At 41.6% G+C, this 14,016-nt stretch overlaps 1 protein-coding gene across 1 annotated transcript in view; it reads left to right on the top strand.

The window, feature by feature from the left end:
• Positions 1-14,016, top strand: part of MTUS2 (microtubule associated scaffold protein 2) — a 974,348-nt gene that overhangs the window by 197,134 nt on the left and 763,198 nt on the right. The window lies entirely within an intron of this gene.

Here is a 14,016-nt window from a genome sequence, read left to right as displayed (position 1 = left end):
CACTTTCTGATGACAGTTGATTTTAAGTACATCTGTGAACATCAATGAATCCAGGCCAGCTGCAATGTCTGGAAATACATGTACACATATGCAGTTATCCAATTGCTGGTGATAGCTGCAGACAAAGATGAGCTGATCCCCTGTGTACGTTCTCAGATCAGATCAGCCTCATTAGACCTTTTCTAGCTACAAGACCAGAATTCTAAAATTTCACATGAATATTTTCTTCATATACTGTATCTGACATTTTGCACAATTCGAGAAGATCCTTTAAAATGCATGTCATCCTGGGTAATTGACACACTTATTGTAAGAACATCAGACAGGGAAAAGGAACCTGATCTGGAGGATTTGGTAAACAAATCTCTCCATAGCAACCTCTTTCATGTCTGCACTAGAGAACCGGAGGGAAAATAGAGAATATTTCCCTGATTTCCTCTGCTGAAATCATTAGTGACGCTCAGCTTTTCTCCTGAGTTGGGAAGTACCAGATGCCACCAATTAAACACATTTGTCACAGTCTCAATTATTAGATGTTTCTCCAAAACACAAGCAATGAGAGAAGAGCTGATTCTAAATACCTCAGCATCATCACTATGCCAAGTGTTGGCCAGTGTTCCTATGACATTGCTAAGATGCCATATGTCATTGATAGGAATATTTAAATAGTAACAAGGACACAGCAGTTTTTATGTTGAGGTTTATTATTTGGTCCTGTTAAAGTACATTCTGTAAGGGAATGTCACCCAGGAAAACAAAGTCTTTTATTCTACTGCAAGCTTACACTTGAGTATTTCAAGGACGCTAATGTGCGCTGTTTTTTACTGTTATCTATGTAGAAAGCTTCTTGATCCATGCAAAAGTTGCTAGAAATTTCTATAGGTCAATTGCTCAGGTCTTCTAGTGTATAGGCTGATAGTAGACCTCTACTCGTTGAAAGAGTGACACTTTCCAAATATAGGAGCTACTGAGAGAATCCTACTATTTGCACTATGCCTGGTTGAGACTCTCATGACCAAAACAGCCGTGATTACGACTATTCTGTCCTTAAGATCTGGTGGCTTGTCACTCTTGATGGAAGAGAAGTGTTTGAATCAAGCAAGCGGTGTATGAATGTAGAAAAGCTTTGAGGGAATGTGTAGCTATATATAATATATATATATATATATATATATATACACACACATACACAGTATCTCACAAAAGTGAGTACACCCCTCACATTTTTGCAAATATGCTGAAGAAATTACACATTGCTACAATGTAAAGTAGTGAGTGTACTGCTTGTATAGCTGTGTAAATTTGCTGTGCCCTCAAAATAACTCAACACACAGCCATTAATGTCTAAACCGCTGGCAACAAAAGTGAGTACACCCCTAAGTGAAAATGTCCAAACTGGGCCCAAAGTGTCAATATTTTGTGTGGCCACCATTATTTTCCAGCACTGCCTTAACCCTCTTGGGGTATGGAGTTCACCAGAGCTTCACAGGTTGCCACTGGAGTCCTCTTCCACTCCTCCATGATGACATCACGGAGCTGGCGAATGTTAGAGACCTTGTACTCCTCCACCTTCCGTTTGAGGATGCCCCACAGATGCTTAACAGGGTTTAGGTCTGGAGAAATGCTTGGCCAGTCCATCATCTTTAGCTAAAGAAGCCTCAGCTTCTTTAGCAAGGCAGTGGTCATCTTGGAAGTGTGTTTAGGGTCGTTATGTTGGAATACTGCCCTGTGGCCAGTCTCTGAAGGGAGGGGATCATGCTCTGCCTCAGTATGTCACAGTACATGTTGGCATTCATGGTTCCCTCAATGAACTGTAGCTTCCCAGTGTCGGCAGCACTCATACAGCCCCAGACCATGACACTCCCACCACCATGCTTGACTATAGGCAAGATACACTTGTCTTTGTACTCACCTGGTTGCTGCCACACACACTTGTCACCATCTAAATCAAAATAAGTTTATCTTGGTCTCATCAGACCACATGACATGGTACCAGTAATCCATGTCCTTAGTCTGCTTGTCTTCAAACTGTTTGCAGGCTTTCTTGTGCATCATTTTTAGAAGAGGCTTCCTTCTGGGACGACAGCCACGCCGACCAATTTGATGCAGTGTGCTGTGTATGGTCTGAGCACTGACAGGCTGACCCCCCCATCCCTTCAACCTCTGCAGCAATGCTGGCAGCACTCATATGTCTATTTCCCAAAGACAACCTCTGAATATGACGCTGAGCACGTGCACTCAACTGCTGTGGTGGACCATGGCGAGGCCTGTTCTGAGTGGAACCTGTCCTGTCAAACCGCTGTATGGACTTGGCCACCATGCTGCAGCTCCGTTTCAGGGTCAATCTTCTTATAGCCTAGCCTATCTTTATGTAGAGCAACAATTCTTTTTTTCAGATCCTCAGAGAGTTTGTCATGAGTTGCCATGTTAAACTTCCAGTGACCAGTATGAGAGAGTGAGAGCGATAACACCAAATTTAACACACCTGCTCCCCATTCACACCTGAGACCTTGTAACACCAACAAGCCACAACACCGGGGAGGGAAAATGGCTAATTGGGCCCAATTTGGACATTTTCACTTAGGGGTGTACTCACTTTTGTCACCAGCGGTTTAGACATTAATGGCTGTGTGTTGAGTTATTTTGAGGGGACAGCAAATGTACACTGTTATACAAGCTGTACACTCACTACTTTACGTTGTAGCAAAGTGTCATTTCTTCAGTGTTGTCACATGAAAAGATAGAATAAAATATTTACAAAAATGTGAGGGGTGTACTCACTTTTGTGAGATACTATATATATATATATATATATGTATATGTATATGTATATATATATATATATATATATATGTATATATATACACACACACACACACGTATATATTTTTTTCTATACTATGGGCAGGACTAAAAAAATTTGGGATTTGTTTTAACAGATTTGTATGAACTATTGTATATGAATAATTTGTTCATAACAGCCAGAAGGTGGAGCTTCAGGCCCTTTTTGACAGGTTTGCCAATCTGGCCTTACCTGCTTTGCAAAAAAAAAAATGCTGTGTAGACATGTTAGACGACTGATTTACACTCACATTTACACTATTCATAGGTGGGCACATTAAAGTTTTCTTTAATAAGACCACTTGGACTAATCCAGTGATTAGGGTTAGACACAGATGTTGACTCTTTCATACCAGTATCGCTTAGGTAGAACTTTCAATGGAATGTAAGTCTTTTGGGTTAATCCGTTTATTCCTTTTCATATTTATCCCATAATATGGGCTTCCATTTAGACCATTATACATTTTTTTTATATCCTTTTACATCTTTTACAGATATTTGTATCATCCGCTGATGAGTCATCCGCTGATGAGTCATACTTATTGACGAAACGCGTCAAGCTTCACAGGATGCAGCCTCTATTCTACACATGGCTTTATCAATATCTCATTTCCATCCAGTGTTTTACTTTATTACACCCATGTACGTTGTACATTTGTTTTTATGACATGTTAAAATTTGGTTTTCATACTATGGTCCAGTTCATGTGCAATTTTGATTTTTGATATCCATGTTGTGTTCTACATGCCAAAGGATTATTACCTTTTATGTACTTACCAACTGATATGGGTCTTCATTGCCCATGTCTATAAATGTGTCATTACCTTTTACATTTGTGTTATTGCCTGCCTCATTTAAAGTCCCAAAACATTTTATTTCTTTTCGTAATCAAGTGATTAAAGCACTGAAGGCTTGCCACATAACACTCAGCAAAATGTAGTTAAAATGTGTCATTTTCACCAAAGACAATGGATTGGGTAATGTCATGGATGTGGTTGGGAGATAACTTAATGACTTTTTACTTGTAGCGACTGGCAAGGGTGTGCATGTACTCGAAGGATACTCCATATGGCGCACTGTGGAAGCAGCTAAGAATGAACTGTCATGCTGCAGTGTTACAGACCATTAAATCTTTAGCCATCTGGGCTCCTCCTATTGTGCCAAACATTCGTCCCCTTATGAGGAATAGTAGAACTGTCATAATTCATAGCAGTGTTACAAGACTGCCACCAGATGCAGACAACTTAGATAATGTGTGTTTCCTGTCCCTGATATAGTTCTAGGCTACAGCTGGCCAGCGAAACAATGAAACTGGTTAATGAGCCTGTTGTAGGTGGAACATTTGCCCACCAAGTGTACTCTTGTTATTGCTGGGGGTCATCTGCACCAAAGCAGGCGTTGTTTCTACAGTATGTCTGCTTTGAGGATCCTAGGTACTTATGAACTTGATCACAGCGGCACAGCACATAATTTTGGAGTATCTAAACATTTCATCATGATGCTTTTTAAAAAAATCTGCAGTAAAGAACGTCATTCACCCACACAGGTCTATTGGTGGAGGCTGCTGGTGGTGTTCTTGTGATCTGATCTTTCCTAACATTTTTTTTTCCACATATATTTAGTATACTTATAATATTACACTGTATAGTGGAAACAGAATAATAAATGGTGACATAATGATTATCATGCTTGTTTTTGTTAAGTATTATTAATATGGACAAGCCATTTAAGAGAAATCATTAACTGAGCAGAATGTAGATGAAGAATAGTTTAATTAGAAAAATGTCATCCTCTTTTATTATGTGACACAAGAGCTGCTTATTCAGTTATAGGCTGCTCGTTAAAAAAGATGAGCTATATAATCCTACAAGATGTTTTATTGCAGGCAGAAAGTCACTACAATTCATTTCTAAAAGATTATTGCTTTAATCATCCCATATAGTGAATGAGCTTTCCTGTCCCTGTGAAAATAACCTGATACATATTCATTTCCTATAAGAGGTTCAGACTTAAAAGGGATCTTTTCTATCAATAATCCTATTCAGTGCCAGTTAAATGTATAGTGAAAAAAAAAAAACGATTACACTTTTGATATTCAGTAAGACTAAGAAAAAAGAGGTAAAGAAAAGCACTGTCCATTGAAACCAATTAAAAGGTTATAAAATTGAGAGTTAGTAGTAGTATCAACCATTTTATTTCCATTTTTGGGGCTTGTCTACACATACCTTTCTTCCACTCACTTCGGCTGTCAGGGAGGAAGAAAAAGAAGAACTATGTAAGTCATGACTTGGAGCTTACACGGGGCTGAAGGGCTGTGTTGTCACAGTAATGTTGCCATCTGGCAGAAGCATAAGTGGCAGAAGCATAACATGCACAGAGAAGGGCCAAGCTGGAACATAGAAGCAACATTTGGCATAGACCAAACACCAACCTAAGCTTGTGGTTCTCTCAGCCCACAATACAACAGTGTTTATTGTCTTTGTTACTAAAGTGATAAAAATAATAATATCTTGATTGAAACTCAACAGGCATGGAAGCTGAAAGCATTTTTTTTAGACATGCATTTTCTTTTGGCAAATGCCAGGCTTGCCAGATTGCCAGTTTGAACTTGTAACAGAAAGATGAACATTTTGCCAATGAGCTATAAAAAATAAAATATACAGTGCCTTGCAAAAGTATTAACCCCCCCCCCCCTTGGCTTTTTACCCATTTTATTACATTACAGCCTTTAGTTCAATGTTTTTTAAATCTGAATTATATGTGATCAGAACACTAAGTTGGTGAAGTAAAATTAGAAATATATATATACAAAAAACTATTTTTCAGAAATAAAAAAAAAAAGATAATTGGCATGTGCGTATGTATTCACCCCCTTTGTTATGAAGCCCATAAAAAGCTCTGGTGCAACAAATTACCTTCAGAAGTCACATAATTAGTGAAATGATGTCCACCTGTGTGCAATCTAAGTGTCACATGATCTGTCATTACATAGACACACCTTTTTGAAAGGCCCCAGAGACTGCAACACCTAAGCAAGAGGCACCACTGACCAAACACTGCCATGAAGACCAAGGAACTCTCCAAACAAGTAAGGGACAATGTTGTTGAGAAGTACAAGTCAGGGTTAGGTTATAGAAAAAAAACAGAATCTTTGATGATCCCTAGGAGCTCCATCAAATTTATCTTAACCAAATGGAAAGAACATGGCACAACAGCAAACCTGCCAAGATACGGCTGCACACCAAAACTCATGGACCGGGCAAGGAGGGCATTAATCAGAGAGGCAGCACAGAGACCTAAGGTAACCCTGGAGGAGCTGCAGAGTTCCACAGCAGAGACTGGAGTATCTGTACATAGGACGACAATAAGCCGTACGCTCCATAGAGTTGGGCTTTATGACAGAGTGGTCAGAAGAAAGCCATTAATTTCAGCAAAAAACAAAATGGCACGTTTTGAGTTTGCGAATAGGCATGTGGGAGACTCCCAAAATGTATGGAGGAAGGTGCTCTGGTCTGATGAGACTAAAATTTACCTTTTTGGCCATCAAAGAAAACACTATGTCTGGCGCAAACCTAACACATCACATCACCCAAAAAACACCCTCCCCAAAGTGAAACATGGTGGTGGCAGCATCATGCTGTGGGGATGTTTTTCAGCAATCAGGACTGGAAAACTGGCCAGAGTTGAGGGAACGATGGATGGTGCTAAATGTAGCAATATTCTTGTGCAAAACCTGTACCACTCTGTGTGTGATTTGAAGCTAGGACGGAGGTTCACCTTCCAGCAGGACAATGACCCCAAACATGCTAAAGCAACACTTGAGTGGTTTAAGGGGAAACATGTAAATGTGTTGGAATAGACTAGTCAAAGCCCAGACCTCAATACAATAGAAAATCTGTGGTCAGACTTAAAGATTGCTGTTCCACGAGCGCAAACCATCCAACTCGAAGGAGCTGGAGTAATTTTGCAAGGAGGAATGGGAAAAAATCCCAGTGGTAAGATGTGGCAAGCACATAGAGACTTATCCAAAGCGATTGTGATAGTTGCAAAAGGTGGCTCTACAAGTATTGACTCTGGGGGGGGTGTGAATAGTTATGCACATTTACTTTTTCTGTTATTTTGTCCTATGTGTTGTTTGCTTCAAAATAATGAAGAAAAAATCTTCAAAGTTGTGGGCATGTTCTGTAAATTAAATGATGCAAATCCTTAAACAATCCATGTTAATTCCAGGTTGTGAGGCAACAAAACACGAAAAATGCCAAGGGGGGTGTATACTTTTGCAGGGCACTGTATGGCTTGGACTGCAAAATTGCTAAACAAAAAATTGTCAGTTCAGCCTAGCACCAGAATAATGTTTTGTTGGAAAACTATTTTTATTGCTGATTATATTTCTGCTTTTGCTAACAAAACTCCATACTGTTACATGTCTGTCATGGGCAATTTGTTTAAATTTCTGAAAAATAAATATATGTGGCTTGAGCACTTCTTCAGAGAACCTTTACATGAACCAAGATGACTTACTCTATAATGGAGGGGCTTCAGAATAGCTGAATAGTCATTAATGAAGTTGTCTTGATTTGCGGAGTTCATTAATATTTAGTAATACAGATAAAATTGCACAAGTGCCTTGGTAATATATATGTACATAATATTCTTAAAGTGGACCTAAACACAAAAAGTAAAAGTTTGATATGTTATACAGAAAATCTTGAAATTTTAATTGTGCCTAAAGCTGGCCATACATAGATCAAAATTCAGCCAGCTCGGTAGGGTTCGGCTGCGTTTCGATCCATGTATTGGCAGGCTGATTGCACCCAAGTCAATCCATCGATCGACTTGGGTACAACCAGCCTTTCGGATTTTTAACATACAGTTACTATAGCCGCTAGCAGTAATCATCCCCACGCCCCCTTGTCAGCAGAACACAATAATGCTACAGGAGGCAGTGTTGATGGGGGAATTAAGCAATTTTCTTTCCTTTCAACCGTGGTGGAAGTAAATTGAATCATTAATGGTCTTGCCTAAGTAATACCCTGAAAATGTATCTTTTGCCTGAAATTCCTTGAAGTGCAAGGATCTTTCTGCTTCATTCATTATGGGAATACAATTCCTGCTGCTTCTTAAAGCTAAGGGACATAACATACAGTCAGTAGGATGTATCCTTTGTGCTGATGCCTCTTCTGTAGAAATATTCCACTGTCAATGCCCCCCCCCCCCCCCCCCCATCCCGCCACCATAATCTTCTTGTGCGTTGGGGGTTGATACAACTATCACAGGCTCTCATCAAAAAGCCGGGCCTGCTCCATTTATAGATGCTGCACTACAGCTACATATCCCATGCAAGTATGCAGCCTAGGGCACACACGTGTGTAAGCATAAATTGTGCCACACATAGATTATTGCCCCAAATGGAATGAGAGAAATAATTCTAAATCCATCAGTCACAGTTAACTCTAAACTGATAATCTGTAAAGACCTTTTGAACGTTACCTAGAGAGAATTTTGTGTACTATATTTTTTCACAATTTCATAGGTGCATTCAATTTTAAAGGCTTGACATCTTTGGTATCTTTTATATTTTACAAAAAAATTGGTTAGTATATTGTGTTTGTTTGCACTTAAGTTCATTTTAGTGCATTTTTTATGAAGATATGCATTTACTAAACAGTTGCGCAAATATCTTTCGACATAAAAAATTGCAAATAGCATAATTTTTTTTCATGGCCTCTACTTTCTGAAAATATATAAAATAGTTTGAGGGTTTAGGGTAAGTTCCAAAAAAAATACAGATTTTAACGTGTACGAAAATCTAAAAAATTGCACCAGTAGAGAAGTAGTTTAAGGGTAGATTTTAAGAGGGATGCAGTAGTCAGAATACACAGCTTTGACTGGTTTTATTTAATAGTGAGTGATTGTATAAAACCTAAAATAAATAAGAAGAATAAAGAAGCCCTAACATCAATGGAAAATATTTTCGAGGGGGTTTTCAGAACAGCTGTATATTGCATTTTGGTGAAGTGCTTTTATCCACTTTTCACCTGGCCAATATACAAATGGCCAGGTGGATGTTCTCCTGTTCCAGGAGAGTGTATCCTTACGTCCTCCCAGAATGTCCTCTGGGTTGCGCATCTGCTATCGCTGTGTCCAGACGGACACAATGGGTTAATCGATCATGGTGCTGGGCTGCTGTAAGCAGCCCTGGTACCATGTGATCGCTGTGACCAGTCACAGCGATCACATGTACAGTAGTAAGCAAGCCTGAGTCTTTTACAAAACTCACTATGTCATTCAGAAGTTACCTAGGAGTTTCCTTTCAAAATTGAGTAATTTTGTGGGTGTTTCCACTGTCCTGGGGATCCAGGACCTCCAAAAATGTGATAGGTAGTCTGGAAATTAAGTAAAGATGAGAATAGTTGGTAAAGCAGGCCTTGAATTTAACATATATAGGCTCAAACAGCTCAATACTGGGAGATCATCAACCCCTGAATGTATAGCAAAACGGAACAAAGAAGAAAGTGGGCATTCAAGGATGGTCTCTCAGTATATCCATATGTATAAGTGACATACATAGTATAAAAAATCATGGTATGAATCATTTTATTACAAAACTCTTAAAAATTGTGTGCATTAAATAAAAGCAACTTAACATTGATCAACCATAGGCACAGAAGTTAGGGCAACTATCAGAGGTAATTAGAACTTTATCTTCCTACGCGTTTCACGGTCGTAACTAGTCAGGTAGGCAGGAAATTAGAAGCGTCATTTATGTTCCTTGAAAATCGAAAAAAATCCTTGGATTTTGGGCCCCTCTATGCATCTAGGCTGTAAAAAAGTGTGATATCCCTATACTCAGGAGACATAGCAGAATGTGTTTTGGGGTGTAATTCTAAGTGTGCCTATGCTGTGTGTGAGAAATAACTTTTTAAAATGCAACTTTATTATTTAACCACTTCCCGACCAGCTGCCGCAGTTATACTGCGGCAGGCTGGCTCCCTTGCGCGAGCCATTGTAGCTATACGTCAGCTCATGGGGTCGGGATAGCAGGTGTGCGCGGGGGTGCCGATGCTCGTGGCCAACAGTTGCAATGACCGCTGACCACGAGCGATCGTGAGCAGGAGGCACAGAACATGGATGAGTAAACACACACTTCCCACACTGTTCTGACAGGAGTGACAGATAGTGTGTTCCTGTTAGCTAGGAACGACGATCCGTCACTTCCTCTAGTCAGTCCCCTCCACCTTTAGTTAGAATCACCTCCCAGGGAACACAGTTAATCCCTAGATCGCCCCCTAGTGTTAACTCCTTCACTGCCAGTGACATTTTTTACAGTAATCAATGCATTTTTTTAGCATTGATCGCTGTATTAATGCCAGTGGTCCCAAAAATGTGTCAAAATTGTCTGATGTGTCCGCCATAATGTCACAGTCACAATAAAAATCGCAGTTTGGGTGCACCGACACACGACTGCACAATTGTCAGTTAAAGCGACACAGTCCCGAATCACAAAAAGTGCTCTGGTCAGGAAGGGGGTAAATTCTTTCAGGGCTGAAGTGATAAAAAAACAAATTTGATTTAATTTCCCAACAAAATCGGGACACAAACTACAACTTCACAAAACTCACCATGCCTCTTAATAAAACCTTGGGCTGTCTACTTTCCAAGAAGAGGTAATTTGCGGTAATTTGTACTATCCTGGCATTTTAGGGCCTCAAGAAATGAGATAGGCAGTCAGTACATCAGGACTGATCAATTTTCAAATATATACAGTATCTCACAAAACTCTGTACACCCTTCACATTTTTGTAAATATTTTATTCTATCTTTTCATGTGACAACACTGAAGAAATAACACTTTGCTACAATGTAAAGTAGTGAGTGTACAGCTTGTATAACAGTGTAAATTTGCTTTCCCCTCAAAAAAACTCAACACACAGCCATTAATGTCTAAACTGCTGGCAACAAAAGTGAGTACACCCCTAAGTGAAAATGTCCAAATTGGGCCCAATTAGCCATTTTCCCTCCCCAGTGTCATGTGACTCATTAGTGTTACAAGGTCTCAGGTGTGAATGGGGAGCAGGTGTGTTAAATTTGGTGTTATCGCTCTCATTCTCTCATACTGGTCACTGGAAGTTCAACATGGCACCTCATGTCAAAGAACTCTCTGAGGATCTGGAATAAAGAATTGTTGCTCTACATATAGATGGCCTAGACTGTAAGAAGATTGCCAAGACCCTGAAACTGAGCTGCAGCATGTTGGCCAAGACCATACAGCGGTTAAACAGGACAGGTTCTACTCAGAATGGTCGACCAAAGAAGTTGAGTGCACATGCTCAGCGTCATATCCAGAGGTTGTCTTTGGTTAATAGATGTATGCGTACTGCCAGCATTGCAGCAGAGGTTGAAGGGGTGGGGGGGTCAGCCTGTCAGTGCTCAAACTATACACCGCACACTGCATCAAATTGGTCTGCATGGCTGTCGTCCCAGAAGGAAGCCTCTTCTAAAGATGATGCACAAGAAATCCCGCAAACAGTTTGCTGAAGACAAGCAGACTAAGCATATGGATTACTGTCCTGTCCTGTGGTCTGATGAGACCAAGATAAACTTATTTGGTTCAGATGGTGTCAAGCGTGTGTGGCGGCAACCAGGTGAGGAGTACAAAGACAAGTGTGTCTTGCCTACAGTCAAGCATGGTGGTGGGAGTGTCATGGTCTGGGGTTGCATGAGTGCTGCCGGCACTGGGGAGCTACAGTTCATTGAGGGAACCATGAAAGCCAACATGTACTGTGACTTACTGAAGCAGAGCATGATCCCCTCCCTTCGGAGACTGGGCTGCAGGGCAATATTCCAACATGATAATGACCCCCAAACACACCTTCAAGATGACCACTGCCTTGCTAAAGAAGCTGAGTGTAAAGGTGATGGACTGGCCAAGCATATCTCCAGACCTAAACCCTATTCAGCATCTGTGGGGCATCCTCAAAAGGTGTAGGAGCACAAGGTCTCTAACATCCACCAGCTCAGTGATGTCGACATGGAGGAGTGGAAAAGGACTCCAGTGGAAACCTGTGAAGCTCCATGTACAAGAGAATTAAGGCAGTGCTGAAAAATAATGGTGGCCACACAAAATATTGACACTTTGGGCCAGGGCTTTTTTTCTCAAACAATAGGTGCTGGAACTTAACCACGGCCCCACAAAACCCCTCCCCCTACACACACCCTCCAAATCCCTTCAAATAGTGGGTGTGTTCAGTCAAATTTCACGAAAACAGTAGGAGGGTCTTAAAGGGGCATTAAATACCAGGATTGCATTACATACAGAGTGCAGAGCTGTCACTTACCAGACTTCTGTGTTTACAAGTGATTGTGGTCAACAGGCACCAAAGGGTCTGAGCAGAGGCGTAACTAGAATCATCAGGGCCCAGATGCAAGAAACCATGAAGGGCCCCCCTGACCCCCCGGACAAGGCTCTTTTCTCCGAGCCCGATGGCGGAACACCAGGGCCCGGTCGCAAGTGGGTGGCTGCATGTAAAGGAATCGATTTCTCCTCCCCCCCGCTTCTCCTCCTCTCCCTCCCACAGGCATTCAGGGGCTGCAGGAGGAAAATGGAGAGATGGGTTCCTCTATGTCGGTGTTTCTCAATCTTTTTCCAGTTAGGGCACCCTTGAAGTGGCTGCACTGCAACTACCCTGCAACTGTGTGCATTTCATGCAGTTGCAGCATAGTGATGATGCATGTAAGGGGTTAAAACAGGCGGTCAGGAGGCAACATATTACCTCTTTACCGGCTGTCAAATGCCTCTGAAAAGCGATCTGAGCATGGATCACTTTTCAGAGGAACAGCATTTTTTTTTGCTGGTACTATGAACAAGCAAAAAAAAAAAAAAATCGGTTCTAATGGGACACATATAGGGGGTCAGGATTAAAAGCGCATAAATAAAATGTGCATATATACATGTAAATATTAAATATATATATATATATAAATAAATGCACACACACACATAAACCAGTGGCAGATGATGCTGAAAATTTTTGGGGGGGCGTAAGCGAACTGAAAAATTCTTTAAAAAAAACGCATCAATTGCAGCATCACTGTGCTCATCAAACACAGCCAATGTGCACATTAATTGCCACCACTGTGCCCATCATATGCAGCCACTGTGCCCATCAAACGCAGCCACTGTGCCCATAAAATACAGTCACTGTGCCTATCAAACGCAGCCCCTGTGCCCATCAATTGCCACCACTGTGCCCTCAAACACAGCCACTGTGCCCATCAAACGCAGCCACTGTGCCCATCAATTGCCACCCCTGTGCCCTCAAACACAGTCACTGTGCCCATCAAACGCAGCCACTGTGCCCATCAATTGCCACCACTGTGCCTATGAAACGCAGCCACTGTGCCCATCAAACGCAGCCACTGTGCCACCAAATGGTGCCACTGTGACCCCCCTGCCTGCTCGCAGTCTGCCTGGCACTTACCCTGTCTTGGTGGGGCAGCGGGTGACGGCGACGAGCGGGGTCCTCCATGTGTCTCCTCCCATCCTCTCCTCCTTATAGGCATCCAATAGCGGCGCCTGTCATTTCAGCCAATCAGGTGATGGGTAACATACCCGAGCACCTGATTGGTGGAGAGGCGGTTCAGTGTTAGGAAAGCGAATATTTATGCGCTTTTCTAACACACCTGGGTGGACTGTGAGCGCCAAGCATGGCACTCGCAGTTCACCTATTTTGAAGCCTATTAGTGCTTTAAAAACACCCCCACCGGTTTAATTCAGGCGCCCGGCGTCCAAAAAGGGGCCAGGCGTCTGAATAGGGGGGGCCATAGATAGATTCACGCTATGCATGAATCTATCTATTTGTGATAGAGGGGTGCCTGGAGAGAGGGGGCGGCGCCCATGTGCCCCTATGGACGCACCGCCACTGAACACATACACATACATACACACATATACATACATGCTCACACACATGCACATATACATACATGCTCACACACACACACATACATGCACACACACATGCACACACACATACATACATGCACATACATATAAACACACATACAGTAGATAAAAAACGGCAGACCTTTACCTTAGCTCTTCCTTCCGGGTACTGCACTGTAGGGGGAGCACTGTGCTTTCACTTTGTAATCAATGAGACCAGCTCCCTGCAC

Source organism: Aquarana catesbeiana, linkage group LG02 (genome assembly GCF_042186555.1).
Source record: "Aquarana catesbeiana isolate 2022-GZ linkage group LG02, ASM4218655v1, whole genome shotgun sequence".
Lineage (NCBI taxonomy): Eukaryota > Metazoa > Chordata > Amphibia > Anura > Ranidae > Aquarana > Aquarana catesbeiana.
Note: the sequence above shows the minus strand (reverse complement) of the source record. Positions and strands in the feature narration are given on the sequence as shown.